Below are 11,651 nucleotides of genomic sequence, written 5' to 3' on the forward strand. Positions count from 1 at the left end.
AAAAAAAAAAAAAAAAAAAGGAAAAGTTGAAAGATCTAAAAGATGAAAAAAAAATTTAAAAATGGAATGTTAAAATTCCAGTAAAGGGCCTAGGACTCATGAATGTTAGGAATTATGTTATATTTTAAAGACTGAAAGAAACCTGAGGTGGTAGGGGTCCTGGAACAGAGCAACAAGTACAGTGTTGGGAGTTGAAGATGTAGATAGACTTAGGAAAGACTTTTCGCAATGCTAAGGATTTGAGACCTTATTCTCATTTCCATCCTAATCATGGCCTTTTAACGATTTTATTTTATTATGTTTTCTTATTCCTTTGAGACAGAGTCTCACTCTGTTGCCCAGGCTGCAATGCAGTGGCGCCATCTCAGCTCACTGCAATTTCTGCCTCCCAGATTCAAGTGATTCTCCTGCCTCACCCTCCCAAGTAGCTGGGATTACAGGCATGCACCACAACACCAGGCTAAATTTTGTATTTTTAACAGAGATGGGGTTTCACCATGTTGGTCAGGCTGGTCTCGAACTCCTGACCTTGGCCTCCCAAAGTGCTGGGATTATAGGCTTGAGCCACCACGCCCAGCCTTTTAACAATTTTAAAATCAAGCAGTTACGTGATCTGATATCTAACTTAAAAATTTTCGGGCTATGGTCTAAAACTGACAACTAGGTGTTAGCCTAGTATAATTCTGTTTCTCAATGTAGAATTTTTAACATTTTGATCAGATTTTTTCAATTTTACCTTTGCAACAAATCCATGGCGTAGGTTTTTATTATATGTATTTTATATGAAGAAAACGAGTTGTAAAAAAATTAAGTGTAACAATTGTAAACAATCTCTACATGTACAAATGAGTTGTAAAACCAAATTAAATACATATTTACCTAACTACCTGGATCTAAACTATCAGGTACTTTTCTATAGCTCATATAACCTAATTTGTGGACATGAACCTAATTTGTATAAATTATTATAATCTAGTCTAACTATTTTAATCGTATTTATGTCACTAATATTTAGGCAACTGCAATGATGATCACCATTAAAATATTGTGCCAATATTCACTATTACATAGATACCTTAATTTTTTTGTTTTCAATCCTAATGATTTGGAGAATGACTTTTCTTTAACTCCATATTCATCATATTCACAGCTTTCTGGTCTGATTTTTTTTCAGATCTCTTTTTCCAGAACCATGTTCTAGAGTATAATCAATCATGATTACTGATCTTTAGCCCCTGTAGTTCATAATTTGGTGTCTAAAAATGCTTTTATTTTACTTGGAACAGTCAGATTTTAAGAGTGTTTCTTGGCTTATGGGATAGGGCCGTAAAGTGGCTTGAACAAGAGGACAACATGGAGAGACAGCAAGTTTGGCATTAGAAGTGGCAGCATCAGGAGTCTCAGCAGGAGTGACAATATTTCGAGACACTTCACAAGCATCACTTCATGAGTCCAACCTGTTCAAGTCTTTCTTGCCTTGGAAGGCTGGTTCTTGATTAATATCAAGGCAAGTGTTTTGTCCTTGTAAGGTTTTACTTAGTAAGCCTGAGGTTAAAGATAAGTTTTCTTCTTATCTGTGAACATTTTATCTTCCACTTATAGATAGTTTTTTCTCCACAAGTGAAGTTTAGTGTGCTAAATCTCTTTTGATTTAAAAATTGTTGATGAAAAGGGAGGAGATAAACAAGAAAAACATAATGAAATTTTAAATGAAGGTAGAAATTTACAGTGAGTATACATGCCTGGGGGTAAAATTGATTTCCTCTTTTATAGTGTGTTTTTAGCATGGAGTAAATTTTATTTTTCACCAAAGAAATGAAGAACGTGTGCCAATTCTGGGCCCTTATAAGGTGCCAGTATAAACAAAACAGAGAAGCTGTTGTTTAATATGCATGAGCAGAAGTTTTGAAGCTGGGTATGTTGGGTCTGTGGCTAGTGTCCATTCTGCCTGTGTGACCCTAGCCAGTTCATTCAAACTCTTAGAGCGTCAATTGCCTTGGCCATAATTAACCATGTTCCTGAAGCCAGTAGTATACAAACACAGTTTATCTTTGATGATAGGAGTTTATTACTAGGATCTGTGGGGAAAAATCACTGTATAGGAATCTGTGTTAGCAATTTTATAATAACTCAGGTTGCTGAGTTTCAAAACTACTATGATGTGGCTAAGACATAAATAGAAAAATAATTAAACATCAATGCTATGTCATTGTACTTTGTTCAATGTACTTTGTTCAAAAAAGAACATGGAGCAATTTCTTCAGAAGAGGACTGTATATGTTTTCTTCTTCAAACACGGAGATTAAAATGCCAAAGTCAAAACTTTGCCAGGAAGATTAAGATGTATATGCACTGGATGCACACTTATTAATTATAAAATATCACGTAAAATATGAGTGATAGTTATTATCAAGAATTGATTTGAAATAATTTTGTGTATTTTCTAATGCTTTATAAGTTGTGATCAAAGATATCTCATTTAGCTGATTAAAATGTATTCAGTTTTATTTATTACTAGGGTCCCAGTTAGTCAGTTCTTAAGTAAAAATAAGATTTTGAGGAAATTAATGACATGATGCTATTCGCCAAATACAGTCAATTCTCATTATTCATAAATTCTATATTTGCAGATTTACCTATTTACCAAAATTTGTTTGTAACTCCAAAAATAAAATATGTTGTGCTTTCACAGTCATTTGCAGACAGAGTGAGAAATTGTATGTGGTCGTGCACACACCTTGCCAGTTGAGATCAAAAAAGAGATATTCAGGCACTCTGGCTTCTGGTTTTTGCTCTCATACTGTGTCCTTTTTTGCTGTTGTCAAGTTATTCACATTTTTGTGCTTTTTGTTGATAATTCTACTTTTTAAAGTAGCCTGCTTGCATTGTCCTGAAGTGCCTCTTAGGGTTCCTTAGCTCAGAAAGGCTGGGACGTAACTTACAGAGAAAACACATGTTAGATAAAATTCATTCTGGCATGAGTCACAGTATTGCCAGCTGTGGGTTCAAAGACAATGAATCGACAATATATATAAATATTAAATAAAGGTCTTTAAAAAGAAATATGTCTAAAACAAGGTTATATGTTGATCAGATGATGAAAATGTTATGACCAGAGTTTCACAGGGACCCAATTCTGTATTTCCTCTAGCAGCCATAGCTCAGAATTTGCTAATTCATGGTTCACAGTTGCTTTTTAGAACATAACTACCAGGAATAAAAACAACTGACTGCTCTTATTTCTCCTCCTCTACTTTGTGTTCCTGCCTGGCATGAAACGAGAGAAGGAGCAAATACATAAAATGTAGAAGAAATTTACCTTCTTGAAGTAAGATTCAGGCTTAATTCATGCAACACAAACACTCTAGCAACAATCAGAACAATAAAATAAAAACTTTTGGGAGGAATGTTGCAGAACAAGGTGTAAGACATGTTGAGACTAGGGAGTTATCGTCCTCTTCACTGATTGTGTTACAACTGACTGTTATGTGTAACTCAAGAGCCATGTTTCAAGTAAGTATTTGCTTGATTGTCTCACCTCAAAGACCGTACGTTTCTTAAGGGCAAAGACTATGCCTTATGACATTTGAGTTTTTGCAAGGCCACATCAAGATGTAAGTAAAATCATCATCAAAATCTAGTCATTGACTCTTCTTCTGCCACCTAAAATATTCCCACAATTATTCTGGGAATCCTGGAGGATATTACACATGAGCTCATGGACACTTCTGGCTCATTAGATTTACCACCAGACCTAATTTGTTCATTGTTGCTTCTTTGGCTTTGATCCTTTCTCCATGTGTACCACCATGTCTACTGACACTGTACCATTTTCACACATCACTGCTGATTCTGCTGGTTACCGACACTATGTCACTTTGCTTGGGCAGCATCATCTCCACTCGTAGCACTGTTGACAAATTGGCGGAATGACTGACTCTGCTACTCCCTCTGTTCAACATCATTGCTCTGTTTTTCAGGTACTGCTCTCTCTAGCCAGACACCCTATCCATAAAAAACTTCTATGTGTTAAAGTTGTGTGATTGTGATGACGTGGAATAGAATCCCCTTCTCATGTATTTTATAATTACTTTAATAGAAAATCACCTCTTAAACCAGTCTTATAAAGATTTCAGGAAAAAAAAAAAAATCCCTGCTTTTACTCATTCTCTTGTACTAGAAATCTATGGGGAATTTACAGTGAGCAACTAATTGTCAAACACCATGCTATACAAGCAATCTTTTTCAACTCTGTATTATGACACCTCTTTCTGGGTCCAAAATTGATTGTATGGTATTACGGTTAATAGTGTAGATTCTGGCCGGGCCCCGTGGCTCATGCCTGTAATCCCACCACTTTGGGAGGCTGAGGCGGGCGGATCACAAGGTCAGGAGATCGAGACCATCCTGGCTAACACAGTGAAACCTGGTCTCTACTAAAAATACAAAAAAAAAAAAAATAGCCTGGCGTGGTGGCGGGCACCTGTAGTCCTAGCTACTTGGGAGGCTGAGGCAGGAGAATGGCGTGAACCCGAGAGGTGGAGCTTGCAGTGAGCCGAGATAGCGCCACTGCACTCCAGCCTGGGGGATACAGCGAGACTCTGTCTCCAAAAACAAAAGTGTAGGTTCTAAGCCTTATTGACTGTGTTTGGACATAGACTTTACTACATAGTTGTTGAGTGATCTTTGGCAAATTACTTAACCTCCTTGTGCCTCATATCTCATATGTATAAAATCAGTATTATAATATTACCAAACATATTACATTATGTACATGAAACATACACAGTTATTTGCATATCAATTGTACTTCAATAAAACTGGTAAAAAATTCAGCCACCTAAAATGTGTACTCCAATAAAAAGTGGTACCACCTGCAGAGATCTATGGGATTAAATTTGCTTGCCTGTGTACATGGGCAGCATTTAAATCAAAATGGCATTATTAAACACTCAATGAGTTTTAGTTATTAGTTTTCCTTTAGGATGTGTTCTCACTGCATGCAAATTGATGTGAATTAGATTTACCTCATCAGTTTCCAAGACATGCCTAGATATGTCTAAACAGTAGGTTTGGACACATATATCACTGGTTCTTCCAACACCCAGCAGCTGGCATATATTAAATGCTCAGAATATGTATGCCAAATAAGTGATAGGTACAGATATGCAGAAAGCATAAATAGGTATAGAAAGAGTGTATGTCACCAATACACTAATATGTCATTAACACTAGTGATTTTAGTAGCAGAGTCAAGAGAATTCCATCCTGCCTAGTGGCAAGCAAAGTGCCTGGCTTATTGATGGTGCTCAATAAATATGTCTTGAATTTAAAATGACATCTAACACTTTTTGAATAAGTACCCATTCTGTGAACAGTTGAACATCTATAGTTCATTTAACTGTCTTATATAGTTTGTTCTTTTTGCAATTTCCATCTTGTTGATGAAGAAATTAAGGCAAAGAGAGAGTGTGTGTAATCTCTCTTGACAACAAGATGTCTCTCAGGATGATACAGCTAAAATAGGTAGGTGTGGGGAATCACAAGTTGGCAATCTGCATATAACAACAGCATAGTCTTATACATTGTTAACAAGAAAAAATATGAATGAATGAATAAATAAATGAACGTTTAATAAGAGTGTGAATGTTAAGACTTGAGCCCTTATGTCAACTTGTCTGGATTTGAATAACAACTCCCTTGTTAGTTAAATGATTATGAAAAACGATGTGATTTTACTGTTCTTGTTTCCATACCTTTCAAAAAAGGATAAACATAATATATGTCATGTATGTTACAGGTTGCTATGGTTTTTAAAAGGAAAATAAAAAGGTAAAACACTTATCCAGTGCCTGGTACATAGTACATGTTTTAAAATAGCCACAATTCTCATTTTACTTGTTCTTGATTTTACTATGCTCATATTTCTTATTTTCGTATTTTGTTTACTTACAGGCAAGGTGAAAAGATTAAAAAAGATTAAATTACATTTATGATACATGTTTATTTTAAAGGTTACCCATTCAAACTAGTTATAAAATAGTTTGAGAGTTAAGAATGTAGGTGTCGGCCGGGCGCGGTGGCTCAAGCCTGTAATCCCAGCACTTTGGGAGGCCGAGACGGGCGGATCACGAGGTCAGGAGATCGAGACCATCCTGGCTAACACTGTGAAACCCCGTCTCTACTAAAAAAATACAAAAAACTAGCCGGGCGAGGTGGCGGGGCCTGTAGTCCCAGCTACTCGGGAGGCTGAGGCAGGAGAATGGCGTAAACCCGGGAGGCGGAGCTTGCAGTGAGCTGAGATCCGGCCACTGTACACCAGCCTGGGCGACAGAGCGAGACTCCGTCTCAAAAAAAAAATAAAAAAATAAAAAAAAAAAGAATGTAGGCGTCAGTTCTTTGGAATACCAACTGCCATGAATCAATTGATTGTATAATTATTTAGAGAAATAGGGATTCTATTCAACTATTGTGAACACAAGTGTAATAACAAAATAAATACATTCCTATACTGTTCAAACAGAGTTTGCTTTTGTAGGAGCTAGAAAATATGAATCAGATTATTCTAAGAAATCTTTGTGTGAGAATAATAGCAAAGCCCTGCAATGTTATTTGCTATGGCTATGTCTGTTCTTACAAAGGCACTTTAAGTGACATGTTTTACAAAAATGGCTTAAGACAGAAATAATACATTTTCTTCTAAGAATTATACAGAACAAGAGAATATTTATTTCTCTGTTGTTACCACTTTGATCATTTAGACATCAGCAAAGATGTCAACCTGAAGCAAATAGTTCAAGATACTTTCTGATTTGGAGTAGAAAGGCAATTATTCCAAGATGTTCTGAATGTGATCTGTACAAATGAACAATTTCTTATGACAGAAAGATCATTAATATAATTCCTGGGCTACAATTGTGAAATTGTGCCATAATTAATATGTTTTAGAAATATGAGTTCATGTATACTTTGCTGATAGACTTTTCTATAAATGGATGTTCTAATTTAAATCTATACTTTAAATTGTGACTGAATTATTGAAAATTGTAAGTCAACTTAAGCCTGAAATTAAAAGCTCTCATTATACCTAATAATTGACATCTCCAACATCGCAGTCTTTTAAAATTTATATATAAATATATATGTTTCTTTACAGTACATTCATATTATTAGTTGTTAGTTGTATTCAAATGTTCTATTCCTACTACTCTAAGAGCACCTCAGGGAAGGGAACTTGCTTTGTTCTTCTAAGATCTATTCTTTTGTTTGGCATATTTGAGATGTGCAATATTAATTGAAATAAAATCAATAGTGTCACAGGTAATTTAAGCTTAATAGTAAATTTATGAGTGTTGAGAATAATTGAGATACTTATTAAAAATACTAAACATTGTTCATTATATTACTTCATGTATATTTTTTATTTAAACAACATCTTAATTGTACAAAATGTAGGAATGCTCAGGAAGCTTACTGCATCCTATACTTTGGTAAAGGCACAGCTGGTTCTTCATGTCACTAATATGATAGCTTTTATGATAAATATTATAAAACGTCTGTGTCCCTTAAGGCCTGGGTAGCCTCTCTTATAAATAACAGGCACTTCTGGGTGAATCAATACACCAGGAGGCCTATGCAGCTAATTTAAAGTAGTGATGAGTTATATGAAGAATGAGTGAAACAAAGAAAGGGAATAGAGAGTGGGTAGAATTGTAGTGGGTTTTCTCTTTTTAATAAGGTGGTCAGGGAAAGCCTCTACGAGGAAGAAATATTTAAGTAGAACTCTAAATGAAGACATGAACAGCAGGGTGACATGTGAAAAGGGAGATCATTCTGGTGAAGGAAACAGAAGTTCAACTCTCTGGGAGAGAAAATTACTCTAATTTCTTAACAAATTTAAGAAATTTTAGGAAGGACAGTGTGACCCAGACAGTTAGCATAGCTAAAGCAGGAAGAAGTTCAGGTTAGAAGTTAAATAGTATGAGGCCTTGTTGCCTGCATTAGGAATTTAGACATTGTTTTAAATGTGATTTTAAAAAACCATCAAAAAGTTGGTAGTGAAGTGATGTTACTTAAGATTTTAAAAGACTACTTTAATAGCACCGTGGAGACTGGACTAGACTAGAATTAAACTACTAATGTTGGCATTGATGTAGCTGATGGAAGACATGATGGCAGCTCAGACAAGGATGGTAGTGGCAACAATGAAGGAAAAGAGTTAGATTCAAGATATGCTTTGAAAGTTGATTCATCTATATACCCAAAATATAGAATTAGCAGATCAAAGAGATATCTGCACTCCCATGTCTATTGCAGCATAATTCACAATAGGCAAGATATATACCTAGGTGTACATCAGTGAATGAATGGATAAAGAAAATGTGGTATGAACAAACAATGGATTACTATTGTGTCTTAAACAAGAAAGAAATCCTATCATTTGCAACAACATAGATGAACCTGGAGGATATTATGTTCAGTGAAATAAGCCAGCCACAGAAAGACAAACACAGTGTCTTTAGGGGATTGATTCCAAGACCACCTTCTCACCCTGTGGTGTACAACCAAATCCATTCATACTCAAGTTCAATGTTGGCCCTGAGGAACCCATGTATACCAAAAGTCAGCCCTCCTTATGTGCAAGTTTTACATCCCTCGATTACTGTATCTGAGTTTGGTTGAAAAAAGTCTGCATATAAATGGACCTGCACAGTTCACACCCATGTTATTCAAGGGTCAACTGTATAGCATGGTATTATTTATACGTGGATTCTAAAAGTCAGACTCATAGAAGCAGAAAGTAGAATGGTGGTTACCAGGGATTGGGGAAGGAGGAAATGTGGAGATATTTGTCAAGAGATACAAAATTTTAGTAAGACAAAAGGAGTAAGTTCAAGAGACCTTTTTTACAACATGATAGTTATAGTTAATAACGATATAATTTATAATCGAAAATTGCTGAGAGTAAATTTTCAGTGTCTTCATTACCAAAAAAAGATTACATTAATATGTGAGATAATGTATATGTTGATTAGCTTGATTTAGCCATTCCATGCTATATACATATTTCAGAACATCATGATGTAAACCAGAAATATGTACAATTATTATTTGTCAGTTAAAAATACATTTTTGAAAAGTTAATTTGTCAAAACGTATTAATTAGGCTCAGGATAAAAGTGAAAAAAAAAGAATGAAGGGTGACTTCCAGGTTTGAGCAATTGGATAAATGGTGAATGGTAAGATAGAAAAAACTGGAGCAGAAATTTGTTTACAGAGAAAAGTAATGTTTTGGCTATGTTAAGACCCTATAGAGGAAATGTTGGCAGGTATTTAGTTGTAAGCTTCTTGAGTTCAGGGATTATTATATATATCAGTCTATAATTTACGTTTGTGTATGTGTTTGTGTGTGTATGTGTGTGTGTGTGAAGTTCTCACTCTGTCACTCAGGCTGGAGTGCTGTGGCGTGATCATGGATCACTGCATCCTCAACTTCTTGGGCTCAAGTGATCTTTAGCTTCCCAAGTAGCTGGGATGACAGATGTGTGCAACTTTGCCCAGATAATTTTTGTGTTTTTATAGAGACAGGGTTTCACCACGTTGCCCAGGCTGGTCGCGAACTCTTGAGCTCAAGCAATCGGCCTGCCTCATCCTCCCAAAGTGCTGAGATTACAGGTGTGAACTACCACACCCAGCCCAGGCTATAAATTTGGAGATCAACTATTTATAGCTATATCTGTATGGAATCATAAATAAGTAAAAGAAAGAGAAAGAAAAATGGAAGGAAGGAAGGAAGGGAGGGAGGGAGGGAAAGAAGAAAAAAGAAAGAAAAAAGAAAAAGAAAGAAAGAGAAAGAAAGGGAAAGAAGGAAGGAAGGAAAGAAGGCAGGGAGGGAGGGAGGAAAGGAAGGAAGGAAGGAAGGAAGGAAGGAAGGAAGGAAGGAAAGAAAAAAAGAGAAAGAAAGAAGGGAGAAAGAGAGAGAGGAGAAAGAGAGAAAAGAAAGGTTATTGGAGAACTGAGCATGAGCTGCTGAGCATTTAGAAATATGAAGAGATACTCCAGCAAAAAACATAAAGTAGTAGTAACAAGGGAAGGAGGAGAAAAATACATATAATGATACATATAATAAGTCAAGTGAAATAAAATTTCAATAAGGTTGCTAGAAAATTTTCAAATACTACTGAGTCATAAGATAGAGACTGAGAATTGACCATTAAATTTGACGAATAGTTATTATTGATGATTATTACAATAGTGAATTACAGTGACAATCTTTTTGGAGTAGAACCAAGCATGAGGTGATAAACTGATACTGAAACTATTGAATATTCTGTTCATAAGTTTTATATGAAGATAAATGTAGAAATAAAACTGCAGTTGTGAAAAGACATGGAGCCACACAAGATGCTTTATGGTGTTGTGTTTTTGGAATTACCTTATTTTTATACATTTTGGATTTTCTCAAGATTAGATGTTCTTCTTCCTTCAGTACCGTGTGTACATATGTTAGCATCTTTAGAAATTCCTCACTCTGGACCTTGCGTCTATGTGGTAGTTTTTCTCAACATCACACTTCTCTAAAGCCTACATGTATCGATCAATAATTATATTTTCCTGCCTGCCACCTCAGTGAAGCTCTCTTTCAATATTCTGGCCATTACAGCCATACTATTATGTGAAAACGTGTTATACTTTAAAAAATCTTTTTTTATCCTTATTAACATACTGAATTGTATTATCATCTACTTGCTGACATGTTCACTATATCTAGATCCTTAATGCTGTGGGCTTCAAAGTCAAATTGCCTGTGTTCAAAGTCTAGTTCTGATACTACCATTTGTGACGTCTTTGACAAGTCTTTTATCCTTTCCAAATCTCAGTTTTACATACACAATTTAAGGAAAATAATAGGAAGCACATCCCAAACTTATTTTGAGAATTTCACAAGACACTGTGAAAACTACTGGCATAATGTAAATTTCAATAAATGCTATTTTTACTATTTCATATATTCACTTCCTTACATTATCATAAATTCTTAGTTCCCCATAACTGGATAATGCTTTGTGCTTAACAAATGGCAGTTAAATGGAAATAAAATTTACCCACATGTTCATTCATACAATTCATTCAACAGTTACCTTTTGGGCCTTTATATCTTCCATTCACTGTTGTAAACACTTTATAAACATCAGCGAGCAACACCTCCACCAACAAAAATAATAACAACAACAACAAAATCCCCCTGTGGCTTTGCTAGAGTATCAGCAATTTAAGAAGAGAGAAAGCAAGAGAGAAAGGAAAAAGAAGAAAGAGAGAGAGAGAGAGAAAGAAAGGAAGGAAGGAAGGAAGGAAGGAAAAGAAAAGAAAAGAAAGAAAGAGAGAAAGAAAGAAAGGAAAGAAGGAAGAAAGGAAGGAAGAAAGAAAAAGAAAGAAAGAAAGAATGAAAGAGAAGGAAGGAAGGAGAGAAAAGAAAGAAGGAAGGAAAGAAAGAAGGAAAAGAAAGAAAGAAAGAAAGAAAGAGAATATTAAAGAACGTAATTGCTTAACCACAATTTCCATATGCCGAATAGAAGCAAGAAACGGAAAAGAAAAAGAAAGAAGAAGATGAAGAAAAGAAAGAAAGAAGGAAAGAAAGAAAGAAAGAAAGA

The sequence above is a fragment of the Colobus angolensis genome, unplaced genomic scaffold, assembly GCF_000951035.1.
Source record: "Colobus angolensis palliatus isolate OR3802 unplaced genomic scaffold, Cang.pa_1.0 Scaffold192, whole genome shotgun sequence".
NCBI classification, from domain to species: domain Eukaryota; kingdom Metazoa; phylum Chordata; class Mammalia; order Primates; family Cercopithecidae; genus Colobus; species Colobus angolensis.